Source organism: Crocuta crocuta, unplaced genomic scaffold (genome assembly GCF_008692635.1).
Source record: "Crocuta crocuta isolate KB4526 unplaced genomic scaffold, BGI_CrCroc_1.0 scaffold177, whole genome shotgun sequence".
NCBI classification, from domain to species: domain Eukaryota; kingdom Metazoa; phylum Chordata; class Mammalia; order Carnivora; family Hyaenidae; genus Crocuta; species Crocuta crocuta.
Genome location: NW_027531880.1, coordinates 2241174 through 2255865, shown reverse-complemented (window position 1 = coordinate 2255865; position 14692 = coordinate 2241174). Strand labels below are relative to the sequence as shown.

Genomic DNA, 14692 nt, shown 5'->3' with positions numbered 1-14692 from the left:
CAGCGGGAAGGAAAAATTCAGAAGAGATTGCAGATGCAGCTATGCTAAGAAAAAGTGCTACTTAGAACTTGGGGGAGTCATTTCACCTCTCTGGACTATGATTTCTAGGACAGTGGAGGTTGGCTGATTCCTAAGGTTCTTTAGGTCTGTGAATTCCAATGTTGCAATCACACTTGATAGCCATTTGTATGATAATTTTTTTGGTATATAGAACTTCCCAAAAGACCTGGAATCTGATTATTTCCTAATCATGATAGTGAGTACCGATCTCATTTTAAGCATATAGGAATATAATGACTTTTAAGGAGTCTTTCTTTTAAAAGCTTACCTACTCTTCCTTCAAGTTGCTAAATAAATGACATGTTAACGTAAATCAGCACAATTTTATTTTAAGATATCCTAACATGTCAAAATGCATACATCAAAATGACTGCAAAATAATTCAATGAAGATACTTTGGGAAGCTATTCCCATAAGACTGTCTTCGCTTAAAATATTTTTGGAACTTCTTGTTTAGAATTATCCTTTTAGCACTTGCACAACCTTTTTTTCTAACATTGGCAAATCTGTCTTTGTAGGACAGATTTGTGAACAAAGGGGGTGATTGAACTGTTTTACTGTTTTGTTTATTTATTAGCTTACTTGCTCTGCTTTGGAAAGTGATTATATATGTTTGTTTAGAGAGCGTAGAATAAAAAGGAAAATTAACAGAGTTTATATTCTAGTTAAACATTAATCAGTCCTTGGGAGAAAACACCAGAAATTATGGGGTTTAGAGCCTGAAGGTGATTGAGGTTGAGAATTCTCATCTAACACAACAAATCTTTTCTCTGCCTCCCTTGTCAGTGATGGCATTTGTCTGCTTCTGGAATTCTGGATGCCTGATTTATAAAAGGGAGTAAAATCCCCCCATGATGTCTTTATTTTGTACTTCAGACCTTCTTTCCCCCCACCCCCCCCACCTCAGAGGGAAAAATAGCAAAAAAAAAAAAAAAACCCACAAAAAAACCCTAAAGATTTCCCTTTTTCCCTTAATTTAACCAGAATATTATTTTGGTATATATGTTTTCTAAATTTAACAGTATGTCCTGTGTTTTACTTAAGACTAATTGAAATCTTACTATTTATACCTTGTATCATGCCTCTTTTACTTAGCATTGTATGATTGCCATTCATTACATTTTGTAAAACATGATTTTTAGTGAGTACATTTTATTCCATAGTGTATATTCATATTGTGCTATCCATTTTCCTATTGTCTTTATAATAATGGCATATGGATGTCTATTTGGCTCTATCCACAATGATAAAAAATATTATAAATTGAAATATATTTGTCAAAAATATATTTAGTTTGATAATTAAGCTACTTCTTAAAAGTGGAACTTTTATCATTAGTGAGGTTGAAATGCTTCACATATTCTCTGTCTTGTTAAATGTTCTTCTACTTTATATTCTACTTTGTTTAATATAAATATTGCCATCCAAACTTTTTTTTTCATTTGTGTTTTCTAGATACATTTTGCTCTTCTTTTTATTTTGGATTTCTGAGTTTTTGGCTTTAGATCTGTCTTATAAACAGCATATAATTGGATGTTGAGAATCTTGTTTTTGTTGGGGGTGCTTAACCCATTTACATTTATTGTCGTATTTCATAGGTTTGATATTTTTGTCAATTAAAAAATGTCTTCTTTATATTCCTCTTGTTATTCTCTTTACTTCTGTTATATGGACTCTATTTTTGTTTTCTTTCTAGTGATTTAAAAGACACACATCCAGGTTTTATTCTTTTGATGCTAATTTTGTAGTTTTAAAAACAAAATTAGTTTATTTATTTGACTCAGATTAGCTCTGAAAGCTCATGTAAAAGGAAGCATTCAAAAGAAGTCATGAGCAATAGCACATTATTGAAATCAGTGTTTATTCTTTCAAGTAGACTATTCTGAGGGACAAAATTCATTTGATTTCAAGTGTTATACTTTCATGTATAGTTTACAGTAAAGTGAGCTTAATGAGCATATCTCCATCAATTAGACCCTTTTGGTTACTTCAGGACTAATTTAAAATAAAGATAAATAGTAAAAACACCCTTTATCCAGGCACTCTTTCTCTATTATGTGCCCTTCCTTCTTTGTCACCTCTCACTGTGTCTTTAATATAAGAAGCTGGAGAGCAACCAGCCCTTAGTAGGTGAGGGCAACATGGGGTGGCAGAAATAGCTCTGAATTGTTAGATGTTGGATAAGTCACTTTCCTTCTGAGCTTCAGTTTCCATTATGGAAGTTTAAGAGGTTGGAGTACATAATCTCTGAGGTCACTTGTAGCTCCAATCTTCAATGATTAAATACAGTTTATTAAGCACCTATTTTCATAGCTTCAGTAAGGCCCTATATAGAATGACAAACACCAAAACAATGTATGTTTAAAAAGTAAGAAAAAGATAAGATACTAAGCTGACGAGATTCTGTATCTTGATCTGTGTGCTGGTTACACTGTATGTAGTATGTAAAAATTCACTGGGTACTTTTATCATTTTACTTGTGTATGTTATCCCTCAATAAATAGGAAAACTAAGCCAAAAAAGAAGAAAGAAAGAAAAGAAAAGAAAAACTGGCAAAATGTTTAAAGATTGTAATTATGAGGCAGAATGGTGTAATGGAGAATCCACTGAAAGTAGATAGTGAGTTTAAATCCTGAGAACATTAAATATTAGCCCTGGAATCTTGTGCACATTATTGAACCTTTTGAGACTCAGTTTGCTTAGTGAAAATAAAATTTGTGGTTTCTGCTTCATGAGGCGGTCAGGGGTATTGAATGAGTTAAAAGGAACATAAAATACCTGGCATATAATAGGTGATCAATACAGATTATAAAAAAGAGGCACTAAGAGTATTAAACAAACTATATGACAGATTCAAAGAACTAAAGGATTTTACATCATTCTTTTAAAATCACCCCAAAATTAATAAATCCCAGAAAGCCCAGCGTTAAGGAGACTATAAAGAAAAAGTCAGGCTCCTGTTTTTCTGCTGACATGCAAGCTGGTAATACCTCTTTTGGGGAGCCACCCAGCAATTTATAATAAAAACCACGCAGCTTAGAATTATGATCTTTAAACTGTTAATCCCACTTTTCAGATTATAGCCTGAGGAAATAACTCCAAACGGAAAAACAAAATTTATTTATTTAAAAATGCTTGACTGGATTATTATAATGTGTGGAAACAACTAGCTGAAAGATGGCTAATTAAGCCATTTTAGTGATGCAGTGGACTATTGTTCCATTTAAAGCGACAGATACATGGACTAAGTAGATATATGGAGAATTCAAGCAAAAAATTAGAAAATAGTGTACCCCTAGTGAACATAGCCACATAAAACTTATGCCTGTGCAATGATAAAGGAAGTGAATTTTGTAAATTTCTGGCTCTTTGTGGAAAAGTGATCTATATTTAAAGTTTTGGTTTATTGTATAATGATTAAGTGAGTCAATAAAAATAAACATATGTTCTGACGTAGAACAGGCTATCTATGAAAATAGTGTATAAAATACAGAATATAATACAAATGTACAGCAGGTATAGAGGTGTAGAAAAATAGACATTGTATTCCTCATAATATTTAAGAGATTGTCTCACCAATGCATCGTGAAAGGAGTTATCACTCTCAAAAAATGCTTTTCCAAGAAATAATTTCCAAGTCAGCTAAAATGCCAAAATATGGAGATGAAAATTCATGAGAGAAGTTGTTCTTAAAGATATCAAGTTGCCTATCAGCTGCATTTTTTCCAGCTGCTTTTTCTTCTTTCTTTTCTTTTGTGATAAAGGAGAAGGTTTTATAGATGCTGAAATGGTTTACAGTTGCCTTATTTAGTTGCTCCTATTTTTTTATGTCTCCCCAAAGGGTCACAAAATCCATCATTTAAGAAGAGAAAATGATGTGTTTTTAGTGCAAAGAGAGAATAGCCACTTTAGAGAACGAATAGGAATGGAAATAAATGGAATCGGGCACCTATAGCCATTTCGTACTAAGCACCTTGCATCATCTCAGATGTCAGAAACTTCACAGAGAAGACAGAATGAGGTGCTGGCTGGTGGGGTACCTCCTTTTTATCACTGGGAGGCCTAAATCAACTTGTTAGTGATTTTGTAGTGAAAGGCTGTCAGAGTGCACAGAGCATGGTGAGGCCTTGTGGACGGTTGCTCCGTCTTCCCCTGGGCCTTCTTTTGGGGTTTTCTCTTGGGAACAGAATACCTTATGGGAAATAATGGAGGAATTTGCTCTGTGTGGGAGGAGTCTGGGTGTTTTAGGGGATGGAGGAGGCTTTGTATCTGAAATGTATTTGGTGTCGTGGAAAATTTTTGACCCAAGTTACAAAGTGCAAAAAATATTCCCCAAAAGAGGACTGGCAAGGATCACAGAGTTGGAAGGAGTCTTAGAAATTGATTAGTCCAAACTTTTAATTTTGCCAAAGAGAAAACAGACCCAAGGGGGAGAGACGGCTTGCCCAAGGTTATAGTCACCAGTGAGGACATGGCTAAAACCAAGTCTGTTGCTTTCTGGCTATTATTTCTCCTGCTCCACCTTGTTGAAATTGCCCTTACCTTTCACCGTCACTTCATTACTGACCATCTCTGCATTTATCACACAAAAGATTAGCCCTCAGACTTAGAAATGTGCCCTTTAATTCACAAAGATTTCCTAGACGCCATCAGAGGTATGAGTCAGCAAATCATGATCTGTAGCATTGTTCCAGAATCCTGTTTGTCTAGCAGTGGGAGAGAAGTTTAATTTCAAGAGCTTGACTCTGGAATCAGACCACCTGGGTTCATATCCCAGCTCCCCCACTGGGATCGTGGATGACATTAAGCAAATTAGTGAACTTCTGTGAATTTCTGTAACATCTGTAAAATGGGGGATCATAATAGTATCTATCTTTTCGTTTCCTTAGATGAGGATTAAATGGGATACCTCATTAGATGTGGGCTTGGTTTATAGCAAGTGCTCAATAAATGCTAGCTATTGTTATTGTTCTGAGGATAGTTAGACCTATTTCTGTGAAAAGTCTTAAGGAAATAACTGTTTTTATTTTTTGAGGGAGGGAGGGGTATTATCTAGGCATGGTCCTTAGATGCTTAGAAAGATTTTTTTGGGATTGTAAATTTCCTGAAACTTTCAACAATCAGAAATCTTTCTCTGGTAGTCTTTTATGGGTCTAGTGTTAACTTATATTTTCTGTAGCTTTTCATCCAACAGCTATCTTAATTGCCCCCGATTTAACTACTCCTATCTTTAAATTTTTCCCCTATTTTTGTCTCTCAATTTTTATAGCTCTGTTGAGGTATAATTGATATGTACTAAACCCACATATTTAAAGTATGCAATTTGATTAATTTTGATATACACATGAAACCATCACCAAAATCAAGAAAATGAACATACACATCACCAGCAGTGTTTTTGTGTGCCTCTTGGTAATCCCACTATCCTGGTACCTCTGGGCCCCTCCCAACCCCCCCCTTCCTCAGCCAAACACTGATCTGCTAGAATTTTATTTAAATGGAATCATACAGTATGCTTTTTGTTTGTCTGGCTTCTTTCACTCAGCATATTTATCATTCATGTTGATATGTGTATCAATTGCACATTTATTATTATTGCTGAGTACTCAATAATTTTTTCTTTGTTCAGTCTTTACCCCTGTCTTGCTTAACTGGCCGTGATGTGGGATTAAAAACACATTTTGATGATTTGAAGATATTAATTGGTGAAATATCTATGTTTCATGTTCTTATTTTCTATTTCATTGTTATCCAGTATACATAGTAAATAGTATACAGCAATTGTAAGTTCCCTAAAAGTAACACCCATTTGCATTCTGTATGCATAGTTTTAAAAGTGGTTATCTATAAGCAGTATTATTATTTATTTATTTGAAGGTCGAGATTAAAATTTTCTCCTGTCTCTTTGACTCTCAGTATTAAAAAAAAGCACACTTCCACTGGCCTAACCCAATGAATTGATTGAATAAATTCAATTATATAAATATTTACAACCGTTTTTATTTTTACGTGAAATATTCTTTTAATGTTACTGCCTTTTTTTAAAAATGTGGACATATGTTCTCAATTCCTTTGCAACTGGAGCATAACATGAAATAAACTAAAAATTGATACAGCAAAAGTAATACATTTGCAAAATAATGAGAGATCATTTGGGAGGCAAGTCCATTTTTATAATGACTTTTTACCAACACCATGGGATCTCTTAACTATCGACATTCCTGCATCTGGGAAGGAAGAAGATAAAAATTACCATTCAAAATGCCCATTCAAGTTTGGTGAAAGATTTAATTTCTTCGTCTATCACAGTGTCACGACCCTATAGATCAAGCCTTAGTGCCAGAAGTTCTGAGAGTTGGCAGTGTGGAGGGTAGAATGTAGCCAGAGGGAGTCATAAAGGCAGGGAAAACAAACTTTACCCATTCTGCCTCTAAAACTTGTGTCCTAGGCAGTTGTCCCGAGTGCTTACTTTGCCCAAGAAGCCTGGGAATGCAGTAATTTAAAAACTGAGCCTGTAGTGGAGATGTGCACACTGACCTTAAAGATTTTATTCCTTAAGGTCATTCTGGTGGCAGACAGAGGTTTATATGAACAGTGACAAGAAGGTGTGGTTTCTGTACTCAAAGGTAATTTGGAGATTATCTGGTCCCAACTTATATTTTACAGGTGACTAGCCAAGGTCATGATAACTCAATAGCAGAACTGGGACCAGACCTGCATTTTCTGAACCACAGGCTCACTCTCTCTCTGCATTGCTGCTGTGTTGGGACTGGTTTGCTTGTGTGGAAGGAGTTGGACTGTATGATTTGTTCTCTCTGAGCTGCCCTGCATTGGCATCCGTTGCCTGGGGACTTCATCCTTGATGAGCTATTCTTGAGCATTGTATCTTCGTTGAGCTTGTCCTTTATAAAGCTCCCTACCCCACTGTTAGCGTCTAAATGCTGTCCTGGATCTTCACCCCCTGTCTGGGCAGCTTGTCCCCAGCTGTAACATATCTTCTTATGCACAGGGTGTATAAGAATACAGTGTGGGTGGGAAGCAACAGATAAAGATCATCCTCCTACACTGAGAGTCGCTAACTGGGGCCAATCCCCCCCTTTTTTTTTTTTTTAACAGATCTGGAGACACAGGCTAAGAGTTATGGACTTACCTAAAGTTTCATAGTAGTGCATTTAAGATGATGTATTAGCTTGGGTTGCTATAACAAAACACCATAAATTGTGTGGCTTATCTACAACAGACATTTATTCTCACAGTTCTGGAATCTGGAAGTCCAGGACCCTGGTGTCAGCGTGGTTGGGTTCTGGTGAGGATCCTCTTCTGGGTTGCAGACAGCTGACTTCTTGTTGCATTCTCCCATGGCTAGAAAAGGGCTAGCTAGTTCTCTGGCCTCTTCTCTAAGGCACTTCTTCCACTCATGATGGCTCCACCCTCATGACCTAATTCCCTCCAAAGGGCCCTACCTTCAAATACCATCACCTTGGGATTACAATTTCAACATATGAATTTGGGGAGGGACACAAACATTCAGTCAGTCCCTAACTGATGAAAGTCCAAATCTCTTTTCTACTCGGGATTAAGTACAACAGATCTCCCTGCAACGCTATTCATGCCTCATTAGCATCTGTGATGGTATGTAGCACATGCCCAACAGCTGCAGTATCTAACGGGGTGGGGCTGGCCCAGAAGAACATATTAGGAGAGGATGTCTAATAAAATGAACAATTGCATGTGAGGGTAACTGCGGCACTGCAGACCGTGTGCTGGAAAATAGCTTTCTTTTATGGAGGTACATCAACTGTCTGTATCGTAACTGATTTAGGTTATTGGTCTCACAACTAACGGCAGATAGAGCAATGCAGTTTCTTTCCAAGAGACCAGATATAACTGTGATCCTCTCCAGTTCAAATTAGTCTGTCTTTCATTATGTTCTAACAGTAGACTATTTAGATCTCTGTTTATTTTTTAAAATCTTTTTTAAAGTCTATTTATTTATTTTGAGAGAGAGAGAGAGAGAGAGCAAGCAGGGGAGAGGCAGAGAGAGAGAATGAGAGAGAGAGAGGGGGGAGAGAGAGAGAATCTAAAGTGGACTCCACACTGTCAGCACAGAGCCCAATGCAGGGCTTGAACTCACAAACCGTGGAATAATGACCTGAGCCAAAACAAAGAATCAGATGCTTAACTGACTGAGTCACCCAGGTACCTCTGGACCTCTCTTTAGCATGTGAGTCATTTCATTCTTGAACGTGTTAGCAGTTCACATGTTGATATTGTGAGGGTGGCTCAAGCAGGGACCCAGAGGGACCTTACTGCCTAGCTTGGGAGACACTTGGTAAATCTTCATAAGGAAAATATTATTTGATACTCTTTAAGGTGTTAGTAGACCTATACATTTTAAAAGAGACTTCGAATAATTTAGCAATATAATTTTGTTCAGTGTCTTGATAGCTCTGCTAATAGTATCTGAGATTGTCCCCATTTATTAGAATGAAAAATTGAAATGAAGAAAATAAGAGTGTCCCACTTCACTGGAAGGATGAGGAATAAAGAGATAAAGATATCTTCTCATTTGGTCTGCTTCTTTACATGCTAGACCAGGACATAGTGATCCTGTTTTTCATTTTGCAGGATAACAGAAGAGCAACACTTTTTGGGAAACTCATGACTTTTAAAGTCAGTTGTGCTCTACGACATACTATTTTCAGTATAATTATTTAATGTGGAAGGAATGTGGTCAAGAATATAGTTACATGTGATTTTTAATGTGGAGTATCCAAGGGCACTTTCTTTTCTGAAACATATTCTTGAGAAAGATAATTTTAGAAGTTGTCTGCACGGTTCCTGAAGCTATCCCTGGTTTGTCTTCCAGGAGCATAGAAGACTCCACTGATTTATACAAATAAAAGACATTATTATCAAGATTTAAAAACATATACAGTATATTATTATCCACATATGCACAAAGAAAAATCTCCCGGGTAGCATGAGTTGGCAGACACATATCTAGTCTCTGTCTGCCTTGGTGCTTTTCTTTTAGTGTTTTAGGCACGTTACTGATGAAAGGGCTTATTAGTCTTCCTTTCTTAGTTCTCACATTTCAGGAATCAATGTGTCTGATACATATGTGGCTTAGATGGATTGAAGATTTAAAGATTGACATTTATGAAGGTGAGGAAGCCTTGGAGCTCAAGGCACACGGATGGGATATTATTGCATCATTGGATCAATTGTGTTTTTGAAGCTCTTTAGAAATTAAAGTGTTGGGAGCTTTCACTTAGAATTGTACGTTGAATAGAATGGGTTGCTAGATTGTTAAAATATGATTGATCTCAGGGTAACTCATTTTCAACATTTTTTATTTGTTTTCAATAGGTGGTTTTAGGTAGTTCTTTCAATATGATTAAAAGCTGACTTATTTATGGAGTACTATAAATTAATGTATGTCAAACTCATGACTGTGGGAGTTGGATGGGGCAGACTTCCTAACCTTTGGAATCCTGCTGGGAACTTCTAAATCCAAGTATGTGATTTTCCCATGGACGTTCTCTGTCCGAGACCGGCTCCGGCCGGGGTCCAGGGGTCCCTGAAGGATGGACGGTGTCGGCAAGAGAGGGGTGAGAGAGGCCCGAGAGTCTTTCTGGTCACCAGGCAGGCATCTCCGCTCTGACTGGGGCTCAACTTTATTTTATAATTAAGTGTTTGGGGGATGGCAGAGAAGTGGCATTTGCCTGAGACAATGATTTCTGATGACAAACTTCTTTGATATGTAAGAATTTCCCAGAACATAGATTTGTAGAAGACCCCTGCAAAACCTTTATCAATAGTGATTGAGGTAGGGGATTTAGATGCTTATCCTATGGGGAAGAAAGGTGTCTTTAGCATACCAGACAATGTTTTTAGCATAAAAAGGGTGAAGTGACTTCTTTGTGGGCAGGGGTCAATAGCTTGTTTGTTTAAGGTGGAAGTATCAAGAAAAACAGGTCTTTCAGGAAACACCTTTGCTCCCATAATCACAAAAGAAGAAGTTCCTCAATAGGTTCCTTCACAGGGAGCAATCAGCATATTCAAGGCCAGAAAATGCTCCAAGCAGAAACAAGTGGGTGGTGGTGGATATCTGTCCTCAACTCTAAATTAGGGTCTTTGTCTCAGGGCCAGACTCAATGGTAACTCTTGTGTGCTTAGCCCCCTTAATTATGTAAGTCTTGGATTTGCAAGGCCCATAGGAAGAGCCTTTTGACAATCATCTACAGTGTTTTCATCTGAAGTCTCTTTGGAAAAGGCAGGGACATGCTTTTCCTTATGAGCAATCTGTGTGGGGAATATCGGTCTGATCTGGAATATTGTGAGGCCTGGTCAATACCAGCAGCCTCATTTCCAACATGAGCCAGTAGTAGCAGAAGGAGATACCAGTTTTCGTATCTCATGGCAGGAGCTACGCAAATGCCGCCATTTCCTCGCTGTGACTGTCATCCAGCGAGGCCAGTGTGGCTCCCAGCAGTTCTTCCAGCCACTCTCATGCACGTCTGCATACTCCTGCCTACTTTTTACCATAGCTAAAAGTTGTGAAGTCACATACATGTCTCCATAATCCTTACTCTTTATGCCAAACTATCAAGATCACAGTAGGCATCAGGTGATAGAAGAGGGGACCTCAGACCTGGATACAAATGTTTAGACTGAGGGGTGTTGTGGAGAACTATTTTCTGAATTGAACAAAGCAAGGCAGTTTATCTATATACCTGCAGTTGCTTTCCTGGATTTAGCTTTTATTTTGAGCACATTCTTATCGTCTGTTTTTTTTGATACTCAGGAAGACTTCTCCAAGAGTGTGTTTTTGTCATTGTGATTTCTTATAAAGGATGAGGGATTCAGGAGATCAGCGGTGGGCTACGTTCTCAAGGCCTCAATGGAAACCTTTGGCATATCTTCCAGGCCACCACTTTAATTCAGTATAAGCCCTTTAAGCCCCATACTCTCTTAGAGAACCACACATGAGGACTAGTATTTGCAGGTAAGACAGTGTTGCGTAATAGAAAAAGTAAAGGCTTGCTTTCCCTTTTCTCTTTAGAGCTTTGGCTTTCAAGTCAGAAAAATCCTGGCTTTAGCACGTACTAGTAGGGAGGTGTCTTAACACCTTTGAGCCTCATTTTTCCCATTTTACAAATGGGAATATTAACCCACATATCCATAGCATTGTCATAGGGATCGAATGGGTTCCTATGTAATGAACAGTGCGTGGCACATTGTAGGTGTACAGTCCGTCCCCTGCCTTTCTTCAAACAGAGGGTGTGTCCAGTTGAACACACCCAACTCTCCCTAACACGCCTTCCGTTTACCTTCAGTAATTTTCCATGATGCTAATTCCCGTTCCAGCTGATCTCTAAGGGAGTCTTGTCAGTGGTTCTGCCTTCCTGTCTCTTTCCTTTTCCGTCACTAGCTTGAGATGACTGCTTTCTTGGGGAACATGATTTTTGGAGCTGCTAAGGAGACAGCGTACTTCCTAGAGCCAAGGACTGGAGTTTTAATGAGTTCTTTCGCTAGGCAAAGAGCAGGGCGCTGGGCCATCCTGTGGCTCTTACCCTGCAGTTTGGCATCGCTAGGGCCAGGCACTTAGAAACTGGATGAATGTGGACTACTGTGTGTGGATGAATAACCTGTGAACGTTCCTCTTCAGGTTGCTGGAGAGAGAAGTACAAATTAGATTATTAATGACCGTGTATGGAGGTATGAGCTGACAGTCTATTTAGTTTCTTTATTAAAACAAGAGTGGTTTTGGACGATGTGGATTTTTCCCCTTTTAATTTAGATGGCAGAGAATATTCATTAAGGATATCAATAAAGACCATGTCAGTGATTTAGCCTCCAAAGCTGCCCCCTGCATGCTAAAAGATGGAAAAGAAAATTTAAGTGGTTGAGAATGAGAATGTGAGATTGGAAGCCAAATTATAAACTCATTTCAACTCTTGGCCTGCAGGCTCTGGAATAACATTATTTGTTGTCAAGGATGGAAAACAACTCAGATTCAGGTCCAAGTGATTATTCCACTTTGGCATTGCTGCCGTTCTGCCAACAGCAATTCCATTTGGACATAGATTAATTAGCCAGGCAGGGACGGAAGTGTCGGTTGTGAGAGCAAAGCCAAAAGAGGCAGAGCTGCGGCCCCAAGTCGCAGTGGAGGGCGGGCGCTGGGCCCTGGGAGGGCTGCCCCAGGCTGGCCCAGCGCACTTGAACCCTAAACCCACAGTAAACTGGGAAGAGGGTGCGGGCACAGATGGCCTCTGGACTTGTATAGTGATTGACACACCTCACACGGCTATTGACTGTTACTGGCAATGCCTCAGAGAAAACCTTCAAACCTAGGTGAGGGAAGAAGCAAAAATGTGACAGATCTGCCGTAGTCACCAGGAGGCTGTCCCCACGGAGAAAAGACAAGTGGCAGCAGGCTCTAGGGACTTCGCAGTCTCGTCTTTGACCTTGTACAGCCACTCTGGACCTTTTCGATTTTCTGCATGTGAAACGGGAACAGTAATAGTTCTTTTTTTTTTTTTTTTCACTTTTTGCTGTTCCTTGAACTAGAAAGACAGATGAGATAAAAATCATGAAAACTCTTGGGAAAGATGACTCTGCGTTAATTAATTGAAGATAACATTATTACCACTTATTTAACAGGAGGGCGTAGGCCCTTTCCAGAATATTTCCCCTGCTTCTGCTTCCAGAGTGTTTTGCCTGTACCTCTTTTCCATCTGCCTTTATCTCCGTTGACACACGTGTNCTCCGCCCTTCGAGCAAAACTTCAGGAGGATTTGCTGCTTTATAACATTGCATTTCATGGAACCATTAAAAAAAAAAAATAGCGGTGGCGCTGCACGCGGTCCTTGCGGAGGGGGGCAGCACTTTCACTCCTGACCCCAACCTGGAAGCCTGAGTGGTTTCAGTGCGCACGGAGCATCCAAGCTGAGCGGCGAGTTCAGAAGCAGCGCGTGGGCAGCGGGCACGTTTCTTTCTGGCGAGGTTTGCGTTTGGGGGGGAAGGTTCCTTCTCAAGTCAGTGTGACTCTGCTGTGCTTTCACACACGCTTTTACGGAGCTTTCGCCATTTATTTTAAGCCTTACGTGTGTGTGTGTGTGTGTGTTTGTGTGTGTGTGTGTGTGTGAAATATTTTGTATTTTACCCATTAAAATAGGGAGAGGAAAACACCATCCTTCATTTTGGGGCCCTACTGGGATGAATTGTATTTTACATCTTAAGTGATTTAAATTTCTACCATTTTGTAATATCACCTACAGCTGAGACATGGAAAAATCACAGGGTTCACTACTTCTTATTTTTATTTTATCTTATCTTATTTTTTTATGTTCTAGATTCCTTTCCATTTCAAGGAGAGAAGCCAAGGTATTTTTACCCAGAGGAGGAATGATGTAGTTTCACCCTAGCCTTCTTTTCTTATACTTCCAGGTAAGTGAGTCTGTTGGTCATAAATTACTTACCAAACGAACTTTGGTATGGTTTGAGTTGTATTCAGTATTGTGGTGGTGTTTGAAATGTGTTAAATTTCATTTTACTTTCAATAGTTTGATTAACAAGAAATTATTAAGATATGAATACTTTTTCAAAGTAATTTAGTTATTTGGCTGCCTTGAATCTTTTTGTTCACTTTGTAAAGACTGAATCTACAATTAATGTTACCAACTTCCTTAGAATTGATCTCTTCTCACAGTGGCAAATGGCTTAGGCCAGTATTGTAGCACTACATAATTCTTCTTAAAAAAAAATTGACTTGAATAGGAACATTTGTTCTCCTTTAGGAAGTTGTGACAGAGTATTAAGCTTTCTCAGATATTTAGCCTGTAATCAAATGGGCACTGTAATTTTGACCATGCTACGGAATCTTTATTTAGACAAAATGGTTTAGGAAATTGAAGAACAATCTTGCTCTCTAACTTATAACAGCTTAGGGTATAGTTCCTAGAAGTTTGGAGACTAGAACCCTGATGGATTATATGGTTGGTTTTAGTCTGGGGACAAATGTAAAGGTCTGGAATGTTGTTTTAGTTCTGCTCTTATAACCAGTGATTTTGAGTGTCTCTGCGATAAGATATTTTATTACATTTGGCAAGACTAAACTTTAAAAAAAGCAAGAACCTTAGGGACATCATTAATGCTGAAATGCAACAGCCTGAAGTCTGAAGTTGTATACAAACCTTTTGTAGTTTTCTTTAGAAATGGCTCAATAGCCTTAAAAGTAAAAATAGTAAGCTATGCTCAGCATATACAGATATTCAAGAAGTTCCTCTCATCTCCCCTGTTCATTTAACAAATTTCTGTAGAGGTTTTGTTCAGGATTTGTAACATTGATTAAAATGAAAGAATGGAAGTCAAAACACTTGATTTGATTTTGCATTAATGACCTGCTTTGTACTAAAACAATAGAGTATGTGGATTGTAAAAGGGATCGTATCTGATTTACTAACAATAGAAAAATAAAAACAAGCTTGGGCAAAAGTTAATAATACAAACAAAAATAATCAAAGAATAATTCTTCGCAAATTCTTTTCTGCATACAAAGTCAAGTGGCTAAGAGGCCCAAGTGATTCAGGACCAATGAGAGATACATGAAATTATTCTTATCTTT

The 14692-nt window shown here is 38.3% G+C and overlaps 1 protein-coding gene across 2 annotated transcripts in view; it reads left to right on the top strand.

The window, feature by feature from the left end:
- The window catches only part of CSGALNACT1 (chondroitin sulfate N-acetylgalactosaminyltransferase 1), a 349679-nt gene that overhangs the window by 156392 nt on the left and 178595 nt on the right, over positions 1–14692 (top strand). The window contains exons 1-2 of one of the 2 annotated variants that reach the window (XM_077773089.1): positions 12993–13071; positions 13422–13515. The gene's annotated coding sequence lies outside the window, so the exon portion shown is untranslated. Of the gene's footprint in view, positions 1–12992; positions 13072–13421; positions 13516–14692 lie in introns of those variants that run through there. The other variant, XM_077773090.1, reaches the window with a different exon arrangement.